Source organism: Protopterus annectens, chromosome 17.part0, assembly GCF_019279795.1.
Source record: "Protopterus annectens isolate FY-2018-M chromosome 17.part0, PAN1.0, whole genome shotgun sequence".
NCBI lineage: Eukaryota > Metazoa > Chordata > Ceratodontiformes > Protopteridae > Protopterus > Protopterus annectens.
Window position 1 is genome coordinate 351,437,083 of NC_056751.1, and position 15,315 is coordinate 351,452,397.

The 15,315-nt window shown below is 41.1% G+C and overlaps 1 protein-coding gene across 1 annotated transcript in view; it reads left to right on the forward strand.

The window, feature by feature from the left end:
- Nucleotides 1-108: 108 nt before the first annotated feature.
- The window catches only part of LOC122791343 (L-lactate dehydrogenase A chain-like), a 71,937-nt gene continuing 56,730 nt past the window's right edge, over nucleotides 109-15,315 (forward strand). The window contains exon 1 of the mRNA XM_044059060.1: nucleotides 109-251. The gene's annotated coding sequence lies outside the window, so the exon portion shown is untranslated. The remainder of the gene's footprint in view (nucleotides 252-15,315) is intronic.

Genomic DNA, 15,315 nt, shown 5'->3' on the forward strand with positions numbered 1-15,315 from the left:
AAAATGGGAAGCTGAAAATAAGGACCAGTTGCAGTTTATATACTCGTACTGGAGAGCACCCAGCTACAGATGCGATAGCAAACACGTTCCATTTATGCAAATTAGAATATGACGTTTCTTTTGCGTCACGCATCTATTACTAAAAGACAGGACACCGACACCACGAGCCATCACTGTAGGGAAGCAAGAAGCGGGGGAAGCTGCAGAACTTAATAGTTTTAGGGTTTATATAATCGCTACTGTTCTCTAAGGTATGCATGCATATATTGTCTTTATAAAATATAGTAAATTAATGGTTTTATAGTTGTTTTTATATATGTATGTGATGCAAAATATGACTATTAATAGTTTATATAACTGATGGCTTAGCAGGTGGTGATGAGTTATTCTGGATACCTTTAAGAATATTCTTGCAATGTTAGCACTGTATTAACTTGAAATATTTAAAATCAGTGGCTGATTTGTCAAGAAGACTAATAATGATTGTGTGTGTAATATGGGTAAGTGTGAATGTTTGCAAAACAATTTGTGTTTAAAATAATATGTGATAGTGTTAATATATATGTATTTATGTTAAGATTTTGAGAGTGTGGGGTTGATGGAGCTCTTCCAAATTCACATTTGGCCCAATGACCTTCTGGAGGACGATTTGGGTTATCATCTGAAGGCGCTGGCTGCATTCCTGCAACCACTGGAGGTGGAGATGATTATATATATATATATATATATATATATATATATATATATATTAAAGTATAGATATAATGCATTTCATTAATCTGTCTTATATCGGTCTTCTTTAACTTGCAGCTTGTTTGCGTCCATTTTGAAACCACTGATTTTACCAGGGAGAAAGAAGCGCGTCATTTAGCGGTCTTGAGATCAGCGGTTCTACAGATTCTAGGGGCGTATACGTTATAATTAAGTATCCAATAAAATCGTGTTCTTGCAGTAAGCCCTTCTTTTTATGACTTTCTGCTGTCGGTCTGGGACTGAGGCTGATGCCATCTTTGCTGTAGGCTAGGTGAAAATGGTGCTGTTGTACAGCGCTCAACCTGTTGGCTGATGGTACGAGGGACACATTTCTCCCAAAATCAAAACTCTGCTTTATTCCTATAGATAAATTAAAGAACACAATAAATAGTTTAGGATATAGTTTGTAGTTTTAAGCTGACAGTCTCTACTGAGGACTAGAGGATAAAAGTCAAAATGAGGAAAGAATCACCCAAAAGATGGATACGTTTTTCTATGTTTGCTAAGAAAGTTAATAAAATATCAGGATGCGAGTTTTTTGGTGCAGCGGTTAGCGTTGCCGCCTCACAGCAAGAGCTTCTCCGGTTCAATCCTCGGCTGGGATGCCTTCTGTGCGGAGTCTGCATGTCCTCCCTGTGGTCGCGTGGGTTTCCTCCGGGTGCTCCGGTTTCCTCCCACATCCCAAAGACTTGCCATAGGTGGATTGGACACTCTAAATTGGCCCTAGGTGTGAGTGTGTGTGTGCCCTCTGTGGAAGGTTGGGCGCCGGGCTGGCAACTCGACAGTGTAAAAAACTCCACTGCCAATAATGAGCGGACAGGTGATCCGCTGTGGCGACCCCTGACCGGGAAAAGCCGAAAGAAGAAGAAGAAAATACAGCTACCGACTTATTCACTACAGAATCGAGAACCAGGGTCAAATAATAAAAGTTCAGAATCTTAGGCTTAAGATGCATTTATTGTTGTTACCCAAGCTGTTAAAATAACACAGGGTTTGCTTTAATGTGCATTTCCATACTGATAAGATGTTCTTGAACTGAATCCGGCAATATTTAGTTACTGTCAGTTTCAATGTTGTGGTATGACATCATAGATGGTATGGGAGGTGTAACAAAATTTTGACATAGTAGTCCAGTAAAATACAAGACAGACTGAGTATTACGACCTCAACATGATATGACTGTGTATAAATAAAGTAGTCAAACTGCTGCACACCGGACCGCCACCTTGGCGAAGTAACAGTGGACAAAGTGTACGTTTTCTGACAGTGTTTACGGTGATATGGGGAAATGGAGTAAGGTGCACCAGCAATACATTACAAATGCTGTTCTGGGAAATATGGTGTGCAGAAACATCTTGTGCATATAGTTATACTCTTAGGCCGTATAACGATCGATCAAAACAAATGACAACGATGCAGTGTATTAATTTAAGATGCATAGCAGTTAGTAACTTTTGAAACCGTGTAATTGGTACTCTCAGGTAACACAGAATAGATTAGTGACATGGATTTATGAGGCATTATTTCTAAGCTTTTTTTGCCGATACATTTCCAGTAAATCATGTAAACCTCGATTAAGATGCCTGAGAGGTCGAATTTTTGGCTATTCAGCGTTGGTTCGCTTTACGGGAATAGGGTAGGGTGGGGATCTCCTACTACGTCCACACGATCAGTTACTTGGCAGTACTATACAGTGTGGTATCAAGGTGGGTATTATTAACAAAGCGTGTCTCTATCTTTGATGACGCGTAGGGTTGCCACATTTTCAGATGCCCAAAGTGGGACATTTTTGGTAGAAACATCAGATTTTGCAAGGCGAAACATACCCACGGCCAGTACAAAGGACATGACTTCATTTTTTTGCCTAAATAAAGGCTTATTATTGTAGCATTTTAGTTGCTTATATTCTGTTTCTTATAACATTTAGGTGGTTCAGATACAGAATAACTGTTTTATGCAACTATTACATAAAACATAGGAAATATTTTTGTCCTAAAATCTCAGGACATTTGCCATTTTTTAAAATTTTTTTTGCAGGACACAACTGCCCAAAAAGGGACTGTCCCTCGCAAAGTTGGACGGGTGGTAACCGGTGTGTTGTGGTAATATCGTCACTCCCTCATCGTCATCGTTCACGATTACTTTGTTTAAGTTCTTTAAAAGGAGTATCCATTGTTCTTTTTAAAATATAGAAGAAAATACATAAATTGTCGGAGTCTGTTTTTGTACGAGACACATCCTGCCAGGCCTTAACGTAAGGACTTTGTAGTTCATGAAGGTATTGAACGTCACTGTCAAGTCCATTTCCTGGAACCAAAGTACACTTTTTAGTAGATACTACAGCTGCAACTGAAAGATGGCTACGATCGTCCAAGTTTGTTTTACGTAAAGACATGTAGAAACGGTCCAGAACATAAGAAAAATTGTGATTTAACACTTGATCTTCTACTCTGTATTTTTTAAACCAGAAGTAATACATTAGTACACAAATGGGCGCTTCAGGTCATACTGATGACGTTCGCTTCTAATAACGGGCACTTCAAGGGGGCATTGGCCATTTCCTACTGTTACGCACTGCCACCAATGTCATTAAGCTACTATCACAGCTTAAGCTGATAAATGCACATTAGATATAATGTAAGTACAGCGACACTCGCACATGCCACATGCAATAAGCCCCCACTCCCCCCCCCCCAGAAGCGCCCCACAGACCCCTCCCGCCTTCCAGATTAGGGCGTGCTTTCATTGAGTTGTGAAAGTTCTGAAAGACGCTAATGTGCACATGACCGGTTACTACGTCTAAGTCCAGTCCGTCACGGACAGAACAAAGGCAAAGACTGAGACCGGGCGGTGCTGCGACAAATACTAGAAAGTATATCTCTCAACGAATCGGGGACAAATCCAGAAATAATTTAAGACATTTTTAAAATGTACAATTAACTTCCAGCATCGCAGAATATGAGGATGTATTAATATACATTTTCTGAAGTAATTAAGTGTGATTCGTCAACTTTCACCCTAAAGTCACCAGTTTTGGGTGGGATTAATAGGGACAGACTTAATATTAAGTTTGAATTAAATCAGGGACAGTTGAGAGGCACGATTACTGCCACCAAAACAGATCTTGCTACGTATAATAGTCATATGACTAAAAATGCATATAAAGCCTACACACGGTATAGTTCTCTGTTGTAGAAATAACATAACGGTTCTTTTCCGTTAACGGGGCAGCAGCTTTCTGGGCCTGGATTTGCGTTAACAGAAAATAACGGATATGTAATATACGTTACATTATTAACTTTAATGGTGATGTCAGAAACAGGTCAGTTATTTGCAGAGTTACTAGAGCAACAGGTATCACATCAACATGCATTTTCTGAAGGATTGTATCATCGGTGATTAGAAGGTTAAACATTTTGCAAGCGTTGGTAAAATATGAGGCAAAATCAAGGGCAGCTGACAGGTATGACCAAGTTAACAGCCCTCCACCTTTACAACTAATGCTGGGGGCTACTAATGCCACAGTCTGGTTGTCTCAAAGGAAACAAGGCATCATTGTCGTGTACAGTCGTTGAGATACTATCAACAATTTTATAGTACTGAATCTAATACTGTGTACCTCATATAGTTATGTCTGTGTCCCTGTTTTACTCAAGTCAGGTGTTCCTAACAGTATTTTTCTTCTAGCATACGCTGCTTGTGTAGGCCACCTTGGCATGAATATCATGTTCCGTTTTTATTTAATTAATGAAAATATACAAAATAGTTAATATTTTTCAAAACATACTTCATTAACTCAATTCCTGTACATCTCATAGTGGTGTTTTCACCGCTGGTACTTTCCTTATCCTATCAGAATGCAGATGCTTGCTTCCTAACCCACAATCGTTTTTTCATCCCATATTAGTATCCATATTACAACAGTGCTAATATTAATAAAGCTTACCTCATAATTATTTATTTTTGCTGTGTTTCTCTTGCTAAGTGTGTTTACCCTGTTTTATAACAACTACTGCTTGCATAGTATCATACATCTTTTTGAAGTTATTTTCTTGTGTGGCCAGAGGTAGTTTCTTTACTCACCAGTGGGAGTGGGGAGTACTGAGCTGCTTGTTTGTCCTCAGAGGAGTGGTTAGAAGCAGCAACTTGTAATTTGTTGGCCATTTTGGGTCATTTCCTGTTTTTCCAGCCCCTGCTATAAAGCAGCGTTAAGCTTTAGCTGAGCTACTACCGTTACACTAGGGCAGCGCCGGTTAAGCAGATTTAAACTATTAGGGCTACCTAAAGTTCACTCTTCAAATTTTCCGTTAAAACTACCTTCCTCATAGTGTACTACTGTTCTATTTAGTGTATCCTACAACTATAAATTATCTCTACTTGACTCCCAAGTAGACTATTCTCTATCCGTATAGCTAAGCACTTGCTCCTACAGTACTTATCACCTCGATAAAGCACTCTTGTTATAGAAAGTACACCAAAAAAAGCAAACCCCATTTCTCGGTCACCCACATCCCCCAAAACCTTTTTGTAAGTTTTTCTGTCTATTCCTTCTAGCATGTCGAGGGATCAGTTGCTAATATCCTCTCCTGCTCAGCTGGTGAACCTGGGATTATTGAGGCAATGTTACAATTGCCTCATGTACACAGACAACCCTCTCCTCCTCCCACAAAACACAAATACATGCGAGAGATGCAACTATACAGCCAAACTGGAGGCTGAGCTCTCTCAACATAGGACTGGCAAGACCAGACAGGAGGAGAAGGTAACCACACACACAATAGACCCAGTCTCACATAATACCATCACAACCTCAAATCATACACATAAACACACAAAGACATACTCGGAGGCTCTGATCAAAAATCTACCAAAACAGCAGAGGCCACCAAAGCAGACACCCAAACAACTACCACCTCAGAACACAACACCTGCATCACATAGACCACACAGTCAGAGTGTCAAGCAGTCACAGCCCTTAAGGCCAAACACTATGCCAGACACACTAGTCATTGGTGACTCCATAGTCAGACACACTGACGTCCCGCTCACCAGACTGAGTAAGGAGAAGGTCACAGTAAGCTGCCTGTCGGGTGCTAGAATCCGCCACATAACGCATGCACTCAGGTCTCTCAACAGCAGGTACAAGTACGACTCAATCATTGTCCACGCTGGTGTAAATGACCTGAGACGTACCTCCCTGAACTACATGAAAAGAGACATAGAGGAGCTCTCTGATTATGTAGCCCGGGCAGGTATGACCCTGACCTTGAGCAGTATCCTACCTTCACCAAGAATGATGCCACAATACAGAGATAAGATGATCAGCTTTAACAATTGGCTTAAACTCTGGTGTCATTCAAAGGGGATCCAATGTCTGTCTGCCTGGGATGACATGCTGGACAAGCCATGCTGCTTCGCAAGGGATGGCTTGCACTTGTCACCCCTGGGATTCCGGATTTTGGCAAAGGCTCTTGCCACCCCATAGTGCCTTTTTTAGGCAAGGCTCAAATTCTAAACCTACCACCCTAGAACAAAACAAAGAAAATAAAAACTAAGGGTAATGCTGCTCAATGCCAGAAGTCTCAACCTCAAGATGCACGCACTCGAGGCCCTTCTCAGTATGGAGAACATCGATGTCTGTGCTGTGACAGAAACCTGGTTCAAGGCTCCTGAGAGCACCCCAGCACTATCAGGTTTTACCTCATATCATGCGTTCCGCCACAAAACCCGGACAATACCAAGAAAGGAGGAGGGTATCCATATTCATCAAAGACACCCACACCTCAAGATTGGTGGCATCGCACGATGCATCGGAAACCATCCAGGTGCAATTAACCATAGGCAAGGCTGCTCTGCAAATTGTAGCATGTTACAGGCCACCCTCGCAAACTCAGGAACCTCACATGGCCTTCCTGAAAACACTGGAGGATAAATGTATCTCGAACACCATCATACTAGGTGACTTCAACTACCCTAATATAGACTGGGAACACTACTCAAGCCCAAACACTCTAGCCCAAAAGTTCCTGGAATTCATAAACTCAAATGCCATGGAACAACTAGTCACCATCCCCACAAGAGGAGAGAACATACTTGATCTCATCATCACGAACATGGGAGCACAATGTTCAACGCCAGAAGTATACCCCTCACTGGTGAGATCTGATCACAAACTAATCTCGCTGGAGGTCCTCATCCCGCCCCCACCCGAAATGAAAAAGACCACAATAAAGAACTTCTCGAAAGCCGACTTCACACTTCTAAAGACTGGTGTGGTCTCCTTTAAGGCCCCTGAGCCGGCGGTTAACATTACTCAAACCGCTGAATCACTTAAAAATGCCTTCTACCAGCACCTGCAGGGCTGCATGGATCAGGCAATCCCAAGCAAAACAAAGACTCTTTGTACCAAAGGCAAGCGTCCAGTCTGGTGGACCCCAGCCATAAACAAACTCTACAATAAAAGGAGAAAGCTACTACAAGATAGAGCAAAATCCTTAAAAGGTAAGACACTGCTGATCACTATAAGTAAAAAGCTAAGAGCTCTCATAAAATCATCCAAAGCTAATTTTGAGAAAAAAATAGCTAAGGACTCTAAAGACAACCATAAAGCATTCCTTAGCTATGTCAGAAACCTAGGAGGAAACTCCCAGATATGCTCAGAATTAGTTCAAAATGATATGAAGATTACTGATCCTACAGACATTGCCATAATACTGGCTGACAGGTTCAGTGCAAACTTCTCCCCACCCTCCCCGCCTAATGAAGAGATATCTATACCAAATGATTGTAGCCCCCCAAACATCTCCAACGCTCAGGTGAGAACTGCTCTCTCCAAGGCAAAGAACACAGCATCCATGGGACCTGATGGTGTCCCCGGCTGTGTGCTCCATAAACTCAACGAGGAATTAAACCCACAGTTAGGACAGCTGTTTAATCTTAGTCTCACCTCCGGATACGTACCCAGGGAGTGGGGCACAGCGACTGTGGTCCCACTCCACAAAGGCGGTGCCTCCACCGACTCTGGAAATTACCGTCCCATTAGCTTGACAAGCCTGATCTGCAAAGCCATGGAAAGATTCATAATGGATCTCATAAATAAAGACATAGGGAATTTGCAGACTTTGGATCCAACCCAGTTTGGCTTTGTCAAAGGCAGATCATGCCTTTTAAACTTGGTTGACTTTTTTGAAACAGTCACCAAGGCCATTGACGAGGGAAAGGCAGTCCATACAGCCTACCTAGACCTGGTGAAGGCTTTCGATACAATACCCCACTCGGGTATCATTGAAAAACTCATCAACTTAAATGTAAACCCATACATTACAAGATGGGTTGCAAACTGGCTGAGTGACAGAACCCACAGGGTCAGAGTTGCTGGCGCCATGTCAGACTCTAAGCCTGTCACAAGTGGTGTCCCACAGGGCTCAGTCCTGGGCCCACTCTTGTTTGGCATCTACTTTTCTGAAGTACAAGCAAACACAGGAGGGTTATGGCTGACAAAGTTCGCAGATGACTGCAAACTGGGCGCCGTAGTTGAGAACACATCCGACACAGATATCCTTCAGAAGGGTCTCACAGAAACGGATAACTGGTGCCAGCGCCATGGCCTCAAGTTAAATGCCAAGAAATGCATAGTCATACCCTTCGGGAAAAATAAGGTTACCCCTAGCTACCATATAGGTGGCAATCCCCTGAACACAGAAGAAGTTATTAGGGACCTGGGAACCCAGGTTGACAGTAGCCTTTCATTCGACACTCATATTGCTAAAGTAGTTAGGAAGACCTTCTACATTGCCCACCTTATCATGAAGGGATTCACATCTAGATCAAGGGAAGTCATAGTCTCCCTATACTCATCACTCATCAGACCAATGATCGAGTACAATGCCCCATTCGGAATGTATCTGACCCAACACTTGCAGCTGGAGAGGCCACAAAAGTTCCTCACCAAAAGGATAAAGGGTCTCAAAAATCTGTCTTATGCTGCACGACTGAAAGAACTCCAGTTATATTCAGTTGCGTACCGCTTGCTCAGAGGTGACCTATGCCTGACATACAAGGCCATGTCAAACCCAGATTTGATGAATATGCTTCATCTCAAAAAAATCTAGATCCCTCAGAGCCACAAGGGCGGGTGACTTAAACCTCGACACGGTTATTAATAGGACGTGCTGGAGGGATAGATTCATCACCCAAAGACTCCCTATGCTGTGGAACAAAATCCCGGTTTATGTGAGGCAGAGCACCTCGCTGGCCTTGTTCAAGAGGAATCTTGACCAATGGATGGGAGATCGCAGATACACCCCAGGGGTTACCTCAGTGTCACTGCTCGACAGAGGCACAGCTAAATAATGGGCATAGTTTCTCCAAACTAAGGGGTGGCGTAAGCCACAAAACTATGGGCTAGGCTTATAAATGCCCTCGGGCAGATAGCCTAGTATGAACCTATTGATGCAAGCATGAGAAATAGTTCATAATTGTTATAGCCTTCTGCCCTCAGTAGCTCATGCCCATGTAGGTGAGATGATTGGGAAGCTCTATCTCACAGTGATGTTTCAACTGTGGATACCTAAACTTTTCTGTAAGCCTGCAAATGCTACCTTGCCTCCTATCATATGGTATACTGCTCAAGAGATATTAGACTGAATATTAGAATATCATTAATATTATTTTATTTATTTATTTGCAGTTGGTTTAACAGGATAGTCCATTGGGCCAAAATGAACCCGTTTTCAATGGAGTCCTGGGGAGAAAAGCTCCAAAACAGTCTAAGTACAATAGATTATTGTTGATAATTTATACAATTCTAAAATGTTCAAACAAATAATTTCAAATAGTTAACAAGCAGTAGAAATAATACAGAGTTGTGATGGAACTAGCAGATGAAACATTTTATCAAAGGCATGTTGCAAGGCAGTGCAAGAAGATTATTACATGTTAAAAAACATAAACTTAAGAGGTTAGGACTGATACATTAATTGCATATACCATAGAAATAATAGAGTAGTTGTTAGAGAAAAAATAGCTGGAATAAACAGGGGGATGAAGGAAGATGAAGAAAGAAGCAGTTCTAGTGTTAGTTATGAGGGGTGCGAGCAGAAGCAGTTCTAGTGTTCGTTATGAGGGGTGGGAGCAGGAGCATTCCCACTGGGAAGATAGGTAAGAATGAAGAGATCTTTTGAAAATAAAATGGTTAGGGGTGGTGCGAATGGATGGCGGTGGGGAGTTCCAGAGGCGAGCAGTGCCATAGGATAGAAGGTTTTTGCCTGGGGGATGAGTTGGTTTGTGCACTTCTAATAGATTTTGATTGTTTGACCTTAATACTCTATTAGGAAGGTACATTTTAAATGCAGAGGAGAGGGATGGGCAGAGGGAGGCGTTGAAAATGAGCTTATGGGCAAGAGATAGTTGAATGTAGGTGAGATGATTGGGAAGCTCTAGCCATTTTAGTTTTTGAAGGGAGAAACAGTGGTGGGTGGAGGACTTTTGGCTGGTAGCAAACTTGGCGATTTTGTTGTAGCAAGAGGAGAGTTGTTTTTTTAGAGTGGACTGCAGATTAGTTGGAAGTGGAGCTCCATATAGAAGAGAGGGGATAAGAAAGGAAGTAGAGAGAGTGATTTTGGAGGCAGGTGTGAGGTAATGATTTTATCGGCAGAGCATACCTAGTTTTTGATGGTTTTTTTTGATATTTATTTGTATGTGGGAGTTGAATTTGAGCTGGCTATCAATTTGGACCCCGAGTAACTTGGTGTCTGTCACCAGTTCTAGAGGTGTGTTATTTTGACTAGTAATTGAGAACACATTGATATCGACAGGAGTGACTTTAGAAGGGGTAGATACCATTAGTTTAGTTTTAGAAACATTGAGTGTTAGGTGATTTTTTTTCATCCAATATTCAGTGGTTGAGAAAGCTTCTTGTGTAAGTTTTGTGAGTGTGGGGATAGCTGTGGCAGAGCAGATAATAGTTGAATCATCAGCATATTGAATGATGTTTGAGAATGGAATTGATTTGTGGAAATCATTTATAAATATGTTGAAGAGAAGAGGACCCAGTAATAAGCCCTGTGGAACTCCGGTAGGGGTATTGAGGAATGAGGAGGTGGCCTTTTTCCATTTTACAGCTTGGTATCTATTGGATAAATAGCTGGAGAACCAGTTCAGGGAGGGGGGAGATAGGTTAAGTTCTGAGAGTTTAGTTAAAAGCAGGCTATGTGAGATAGTATCGAAGGCCTTGGAGAGGTCAAGTAGTAGGGTGGAGACAAGTAGACCAGAGTCGCGGGCTTTATTTACAATTTCGGGGAAGGAGAGGAGGGCTGTCATGGTACTGTGATTTGGTCTGAAACCATGTTGTGTAGGAGTTAGAAGGTTATTATCTAAGAGATGTGGTAGTAGCTGAAGTTGGACACACTTTTCTAGGAGTTTAGAAATGGGATAGCGATGGGGCGGAAATTGGTAATATTGTTATTGTTACCACCCTTATGTGAAGGTATGATAAAGGCCTGTTTCCAGATTTGAGGTACTATACATTCTTGGAGAGAGCGGTTAATTAAGCTGCTGATGGGGTAGGCAATTGATTCAGCAGCTATGCTGAGAAAGTAAGATGGGATATTGTCGGGGGCGTTAGTGCATGGCTTCAATTTCAGGAGGAGTTTTTTATGATAGAAGTGGGAATAGGTTTTAGTAAGAATTCAGGGGAGTGGGAGAAGGGAGCATTAGGGGGTGATGGGGATGATGAGGAAGTTACAGTAGGAGAAGAGGGTAGAGAGTTAGAAGATTGAGAAGAGGGAGTGGTAACAGTGCTGGACAGAGTGTTGATAGTAAAGGGTGGGGGTGTATTAGAGAATGTGGAGGTGTTTGAAAATGAACAGGTTAATTTGGCAATAGATTCAGTAAAAAAAAAATAATTAAATTGGGTAGCTAGGTCTAATTCAGTAGCATTGGGGTCTGGGGTTGGGGTGTCTGGTTTACTGGGGTTAAGTAGGATAGAAATACCTTTCCAGAATCTTTGAGGGTTTGTTTTATTATTATTTTGGAGTATAGAGAAGTAGTTTTGTCTATCAGAGATGATGAGTTTTTTTACTTTATTTCGAAGTGTTTTGTATTCATTATGAAGTAAGAGGATCTTGTTTTTCTGATAGTGTGCCCAGGCTTTATCTTTAAGCCGCATGGTTGAAAGTGTGTTCTTGGTCAACCAAGGCGCGGATTTAAGTTTAATTCTTTTTGTTTGTAAGGGGGCCTGTGAGTCTAGTAGTTTTAGGAATGTTGAGTTAAAGTGGGCAACTGCATCATCTAGGGGTAATGATTTTAGACAGTTCCAGTTTATAGCTTTTAGAGAGTTTGAAAAGGTTGTTGGGTTAAATTTTTTTTGGTTACGGGTAGTTATGAAATTATGGGTGCGAAGTAGTTTTGAGGGGAGTCGGTGAGTGAAGATGGGTGTATGGTCACTAAGGAAATCTGAAAGAGTGCCACTATTAGAATAATAATGGGGATGAGAGACTAGAATCCAGTCCAGTATACTGCCACCAGGGAGGTTCTTTGAGGGGCGTGTTACTGTGTTGATTAGTTGAGATGTTACTAAAGTGAACATCAGAAAGTTTTGTCTGACTGTGTTTCTCTTACCCCAATAGTGTTTATCATTTTTTATAACACCCATTTCTTCCCAATGCCCGCTTACTTGATAGCATCATGCTCAGTCTTTTTGCTTTTCCTAATGTAAATGGTTTTCATTACTTTTTGCAAAAAACTATTGAATAATTTCAACTCTGTATATCCAACAGTGACTATTTCACTGTGCAGGCCTACAAGCTTACGTCTGCTGGCCAATGCTACTATGTCTGCTATTGCAAGACTCATTATTTACATAAGAATATAGTTACTGTTCATAACTTAAAACCAACAATTACATTTCTTGGTATACTTTGCACAACTTTTCTTACTGTTATCATTTTGTCTAAGAGATACTGTTTGCACAGCCCACAACCTGAGCACACTCCATGTTAACTTTAATAGTGCAAATAAGGAAATATTTGATGATTTTCATAACCATATGCAAAACTGTTTAATTACAAAGGCCCTATACATCCCCAAAGTGCTGGTTTCACTGTTAATTTACACCAGCCATGTCCGCTTCCATATGGCTCCTTGCTGCCTAATGCTGCTAGTCCCATTTGAGATATTACTATATAAATATTACTATTATTCATAACTGCAGTGAAAAAAAAACAAAGCTGTACAGCTTCAGATGTCTTTTTTGTGTCATTTCTTCCTACCATCCTGTGCTTCTCAGTGGTGTATTTCAGTAGTGTAAAGTATACTACATTTGAGTGACACCTTAAGAACAGTATTTTTATTTTATACATTTGTTAACCAGGTAAGCCCAGTGGATAAAAGTATCTCTATTCAGGTGTCACCTAGGAGCTCTGTCTGGCAAGTGACTTGCGCAGAGATTAGATATGTAACACAGATCAAAATGTGTGGCAACATTTACAACTACAGTGATAAAAAAAAAACATAACATACTATCAGGAATGCAGCAGTAAGACACAGAGATGAAACTCGCAGCAGCTAGTACAAAATTTTGACACCCCCCCCCCTCACACACAGAGACACAGTCTCAAATGTGACATTAAGCAAGATACAACAAACTGTCTGCAAAGAGAGACATTTTTAACCTATATTGTTAAATTAATATATTTGTTTATATCATATTTCCTGCCTATTATCACATTATTAATTCAGCAGTGTGAATTAACCAAACAGTTTCCTTATGCGGGCAAACAACTGGTGCCAGAGCAATGAACAAAACCTCAATGCTAAAAAATTAATAACAGTACCCTTTGCAAAGATGCCCGTCCCTGGGAATTACCACATTGATAATACGCCCCTAAAAGTAGACACAGTGGCCAGGGATCCAGGAGTGCATGTTAACAGTAACATGATGGTTGACCACCATGTGACTACTGTGGTGAGAAAGTCATTCTACATTGTACAACAGTTAACTAAGGGCATGCCATCCAGGTCCAACCAGACCATTGTTCCACTGTACTCTGCTCTTATCAGACCAATCATTGGGTACAATGTAACTTTTGCACGTACCTGAACAGGTGCTTGAAACATCTTGAGAGAGCATAGAAGATCCTCAAAAAGGAATACATGGAGAAAACCAACTCTATTTGGACCATTTCAAAGTTCTTTCCCTTTACTTGGTTTTCTACAGACTACTGCGTGACGATCTGTGCTTAGCCTACAAGGACTCCTGTGATTCCACACTGATAGATTTGTTGCATATCTGCAAAACAAACAGCATAATAAATAACCATTCTACATACCTAAACCTTGTCTCTGACTTAAACAGGACATGTAGGAGGGACAGGCATGTCTCAAAGATTACCCTGTCTCTGGAACAGGCCTCCCATCCATGTGAGGCAAAGCTCATCCGTAACCATATTCAAACATAGCTTTGACTAGTGGATAGGAAATTATAAATTTACTGGACAGGGGCAGACAGTGTGTGAACACGATGTGGACACGCCTACATTGTAACTCATAAAATTCCCTGGGGTATTGACACGTTAGCAGTATTTTAGTAAATTTGGGATAAGCTTGGATAGGTTTAAAATGGCTCATGTGCCAATGGCCTAGTAACCACCTATGAATGTATAAGAAAATAGTAATAATTTAGATTCATACTAAATTCACGACTGTGTCTGAATATTGAAATTATGTTATGTTATTAAACGCACTATCAGAAACAGCATGTTACTGCAAAAGCTAGGCACTTATCTGTGTGAGAATAAATCCCATGATTAACTTTGACATTTCTGTGCTGTCTGGACAGTCCACTGCTGATGGCCTGCAAGGTCAAACTATTTTCCCCAGAGGGGAAAAGTGTAGATAAACCCATCTTTTCTGTGAGAATTAAAAGCTTGAATGACCTTAATTTTCTTGTTTAAAAAAGCAAATCTTGCTTTCCTAAATGAATGAATTAGAAAACCATGTACATGCCTCAGGGAGCCATCAGACAGTCTTTGTATTTCAGTGGTCAGGCCTTTGTGCTCAAGAGAAGGGTGCGGCGTGAAAAAAAAAAAAATAAGAGTATAGGTTAAGGTCACATGTCAAATTGCATATATAGAGGATGTAGAGAAAAATCTGTTTTTTTTGGGGGGGGGGGGCAATTCTCTGGACATCAAGATTGCTAATTTTGTTCATTTGCTGTGCAACTTAAATCTAAGTGTTCTGATGAGAAACCTAAATCTACTTAACTGCTTCAGAGAACTTTAAGAAAAACAACGTTGTTGCCTCTTGGGCATTATTTTGTGTCAGCTTTTAAGTTTTATGACAGAGGTGCCAGGGTATGTATGATTTTTTTTCTCTTTTGCCCCTGGTGCAGGAGTTGCTTCTGGGGTTCCCATGGTAACATGTCATCTGTTATCAATCTTTTTCCCAAATCGGTTGTTGCTGCTGCTCAAATTGCTCTACATTCCTTTCCAGGGCAAAGAAGGAAGAGCCAACTCCTGCTTTCCTCCTGTCACATGGAGTACTTTTCCTATGGCCCAGCAAACC